The sequence below is a fragment of the Mandrillus leucophaeus genome, unplaced genomic scaffold (assembly GCF_000951045.1).
Source record: "Mandrillus leucophaeus isolate KB7577 unplaced genomic scaffold, Mleu.le_1.0 Scaffold61, whole genome shotgun sequence".
NCBI lineage: Eukaryota > Metazoa > Chordata > Mammalia > Primates > Cercopithecidae > Mandrillus > Mandrillus leucophaeus.
The window spans coordinates 347,023-351,951 of NW_012106586.1; the positions used below are offsets into that span (position 1 = coordinate 347,023).

General features: G+C 44.7%; 1 pseudogene; it reads left to right on the plus strand.

The window, feature by feature from the left end:
• The first annotated feature begins 2,367 nt into the window (after positions 1–2,367).
• LOC105553782 lies at positions 2,368–2,845 on the plus strand (annotated as a pseudogene).
• The last annotated feature ends 2,084 nt before the right edge of the window (positions 2,846–4,929 follow it).

Here is a 4,929-nt window from a genome sequence, read left to right on the forward strand (position 1 = left end):
GGCTCACACCTTTAATCCCAGCATTTTGGGAGGCTGAGGCAGGTGGATCACCTGAGGTCAGGAGTTCAAGACCACCCTGACCAACATAGTGAAACTCCATCACTACTAAATGCAAAAAATTAGCAGGGTGTGGTGGTGGGCACCTGTAATCCCATCTACTCAGAAGGCTGAGGCAGGAGAATCACTTCAGCCCAGGAGGTGGAGGTTGCAGTGAGCCGAGATCATGACATTGCACTCCAGCCTGGGCGACAAGAACAAGACTCCGTCTCAGGATTAAAAAAAAAAAAAAAAAAAAAAGCTAGTCTCAGATGAAAATCTGCCCACACATACAGACTCATTACAAAATGGGCATAAAATAGTCTTAATTCAGTTCTGCAAATTGTATGAGGTCCACAGTACCTTCCCCAAAACATTCACCTGAGGCTAACTGTGACAATATCCTAACTGTGGAACTCTGTTAAGTTTCACATTCAGACGCCAATAATCCTCCAAATCAGTGGCTGAACATTGGACCACTTACAGATCCAATTCACAGCTCCACTCCTAGGCTACTGGCTCTCAGTATTTTTCTACTGTATTCATATAATTATGCAAATATCTTTAAAATATAGCTAGCTAATCCATATACTTTGAACACCATGAATTTCAGCAGTAAACACCATTTCTAAAACCCATTTTAGAAACAGAAGCCCATTTCTGACCTCCATCATGCTAATTTGTTGACTGAATACATAGAGTAGAAGCACTTGTGGGAGCTACCTTTGGAGTGTGATGCTTCAGAGGAAGGAAGGAACACAGTGAAGGTGACAGGGGCAAAAGCCAGACTTTTCTGTTTGTGCCTTGAGTTATAAATTTGATATGGGAATCATAAAATTGATTTACATAATTAGTAAACAAAATCTAAAGAATAAACTATCAAGGAATTTTAACACGTGCTGTAGGCTGAATGTTTGTGTCCTTCCAAAATGGAGCCATCATGAATGGGATTGGTGCCAGGACACGAGAAAGCTGGCTTCCCTCTTGCCGCTCTCTGCCCTGAAAATCCTTTCAGGGAGAAGACAGCCATTGGCAAACCAGGAAGGGGGCCCTCACAGGAGCCTTATCATGCTGACAACCTGATCTCTGACTTCCAGCCTCCAGAACTACGAAAAACAAATTTCTGTTGTTTGTTAGCCACCAGGTCTATGGTATTTCGTTATAGCAGCCCAAATGGACTAAGACAACCTGTTTTCAGTAACCGTACTGTTAGTAAAACCATTGGTACTGGAATCCTGAAACCAACATTATCCAGTCTGAGCCAACAATTATACTCCGAGGTATACACACAACAGAAAGGCTTGTGCAGGTGTACCAAAACACACATACAAGATTGTTCACTTAGCCAGAAACTGAAAACAAATCAAATGCCCATCAACGGTAAAACAAAATGGGTTCTAACTCTCCAATGTAATACATAGCAACAATACAAATGAAGTTTATAAGCAGTATTGTGTAAAACAAGTCAGACGCAAATCTATCTTGTATCTATTTGTCTACCATCAATCTATCATGGGATTTTTATTTATTTAAAGTTCCAACACAGGTAAAGCTGGAACACACATAGCGTTAGAAATCAAAATAGTGGTTCCCTTTGAGTAAGAAAGGGGGAGTCATGTCTGGGAGGGAGCACAGGTGGATTTCCCCAAATACTTGGAACGTTTCTATTTTTTGGCATGGATGTTACATATGTGGACATTCACAATGTGATAACCCATTGAATTGTGTATTTGTACTTGGTGCTCTTTTCTGTATTTTGTTTTATTTTGTTGTAAAATAAAATGCTACTTAATTTCCAAATCCACCTTCCTACAGGTTTTTCAATCAAGATAAAATAACCTTACAACAAAATATTGCTATAATAGAGATGAAATAAGTATATTTTGCCTATGTAAATGTATTATTTACATTTTAATTGCTATTATCATTAGTATTTAAAATGTATTTTTATATTTTAGCTATTTTATAAAATTCTTAAAGTGGTTAAAAGTGGAAGGTAAAATCTAAGTAAATTTAATCATTATTTTCAGAAGTAAAAACTATGAAAGAAACTCTCCATATGTGTTTACATGGATTTATATCAATTTATAAAAATGCCAATATGATGATGATCTATAGTGTTATTTAATATGAGCATTTCTAATAAAGAGGTAAATACATGTAATCATAAGTGAACTTCTAAATGCAAGAGAAGACCACAGGAAAAGCTTTCATATTCATTACTAACGCTTCCAGTTGAAAACCAGAAAGGCATAAAATATACTCTTAAGAACCAGCTGAGTCCTGTAATTGGGACCCCGAGCCAGGGCTATTTTTCCAAAAGGCCGTCCCAGCTGTCACTCTTCCACCTGCTCCTTAGAGAAGGGAAGATGAGCGAGTCGCGCTCCAAGTCCAGCCAGCCCTTGGCTTCCAAGCAGGAAAAGGACGTCACTGAGAAGCGGGGCCAGGGCAGGCCGCACAACAAGCAGCCTCCGAAGGAGCCCAGCGAAGTGCCAACACCTAAGAGACCTCTGGGCGACCAAAGGGAAGCAAAAACAAGGACGCTGCCAAGACCTAGAAACCACCACAACTCCAGGAAGGAAACCAAGGGGCAGACCCACAAAACTGGAGGAGGAGGAAGACAAGGGCATCTCGCAGGAGTCCTCGGAGGAGCAGTGACCCGTGCGTGCCGCTTGCCCCTGCCTGGAGGAGCAGCTTCCTTCTGACACTGGACAGCTCTGCTCCACCCCCACTGCCCCTGCCCCAGGCCCACCATCACCACCGCCTCTGGCCGCCACCCCCATCTTCCACCTGTGCCCTCTCACACCACACAGCACACCGGCCGCTGCAGGGCGCCCATGGGCTGAGTGGGGAGCAGTTTTTACCGGGCCTCAGTTCCCAGCTTCCCCCGCCCACCCACATACACACATGCCCTCCTGGACAAGGCTAATGTCCCACTTAGCCGCACCCCACACCTGCTGCACCCCCACTATCTTGGTGGTGGGGGGAATATTGCTCTCTGGGCTTTTGGTTTGGGGGCACCCTCTCTGCTCCTTCACTGTTCCCTCTGGCTTCCCACAGTGGGGCCTGGGAGGGTGCTCCTGGCCTGAAAAGGGGCCAGAGCCCCATCTCATCCTGGCACACCCTACCCGACTGCCCTGACAGCAGCAGGTGTGGTCAGTGGAGGGGGTGCTGGCCCCCAGGATTCCCCCAGCCACACGGTCACCACGAGGGGTTCACACCTTTCATCTTGCCCCACCTTCCCTAGTCCCTGTACTAGGTTGGACAGCCCGCTTCGGCTACAGGAAGGCAGGAGGGGTGAGTCCCCTACTCCCTCTTCACCGGGGCCACAGCCCCCTTGCCCTCCGCCTGGGATCTGGGTACACATTGTGGTGATGGAGATGCAGTCACTTACTGTCCAGGTGAGGCCCATGAGCCCTGTGGCTGCCACCTGAGGTGGGCTGGGGCTGCTCCCCAACCTACTTCTGCCACTGGCCATTTCCCCCTCCTCAGGTGGGGCACCAATAACAAGGAGTGCACCCTGCCCGCTCCCAACCTCCCTCCTGCTCCTCCCTGCCCCGCAAGGTTCTGGTTCCATTTTTCCTCTGTTCACAAACTACCTCTGGACAGTTGTGTTGTTTTTTGTTCAGTGTTGCATTCTTCAACATCCGTCATTGCTGCTGCTACCAGTGCCAACTGTTCATCCTCATTGCCTCCTGTTCTGCTCGCGATCTCCTCCCCCAAGATACTCTTCCTGGGGAAGAGGAGCTGGATGATGGCAGGCTGGGTGACCGACTACCCCAGTCCCAGGGAAGGTGGCGCCCTGCCCGTAGGATGTTGCTGCAGAGTGAGCAAGGGAGCGCAAATCGACCATAAAGGGTGTAGGGGCCACTTCCCCCTGTTCTGTTGGGGAGGGGTAGCCATGACTTGTCCCAGCCTGGAGCTCCCCCTCTGGTTTCCTATTTGCAGTTACTTGAATTAAAAAAAAAAAAAAATCCTTTTCTGAAAAAAAAAAAAAAGAAAGAAAGAAAGAAAAAGAACCAGCTGAATTGATTTACATACTGAAAATGTTCAAGTTTGGTTCAAATTTTCACTTAAAAGAGCTTTTTAGATTTACAAAATGTCACAAATTATTTCAGAATTTAAAATAGAACCAGAATCTGGGCAGTATTATCAGTACATAATCTCATCAGATGTAACTCTGAGAGTTCTATGAAGACACTTAAAAATATTTCATTACCTAAGAAGGGATACATTATATAATCATTGTCCCAGCTTCACAGTGCAGTCTGTTACACTTCTTGTCCTGGATGGTAATTTAATTTAATAATAACTATAATGTGCAAATTTTGCTATAGCTTATAGCTGATGTGGAATAGAAAAATGAAAGAGATACTTTAAAATGAAATAAGAAGAATGAACACCGGTCAAGTTTACTGACTCAAAAGTAACATGAAACTCTGGTTCATTTCAGAGCATATTTTACTCTGGATCTGAAAGTCATAGACATATCTCGGCAATTTTACCTTTCACTCCTACAAAAATAAATGAATAGATTACTGAGAATTCTGAGCAAAAGCTGTGGTGAAAGGTACTTTCAAATTGTCATTACATGGAGCAAATATACTGCTGAGAAACACTGAAGCAGTGGGTCTCCTCTTTTTTCTTGGTGAAATGTCATCTTGCTGACTCTAAATTTGGTTCAAGAAACAAGGTAGCCTGACATTTGTTCCTATACCCAGAAAGGTAAACATCAAGTAGAGCGAGGTGCAAGATCATCTTGTAGAGTGTGGAAAGCTCAAGTGAAGGCTGGGCCTCCTCTGAAGGCTGGGCTCATGACACAGCTCAAAATGGAGCTTCTCCATTCTAGCAAGCCCCACCATGCTCACACATTCATTTCCAGGAATCTGTGTC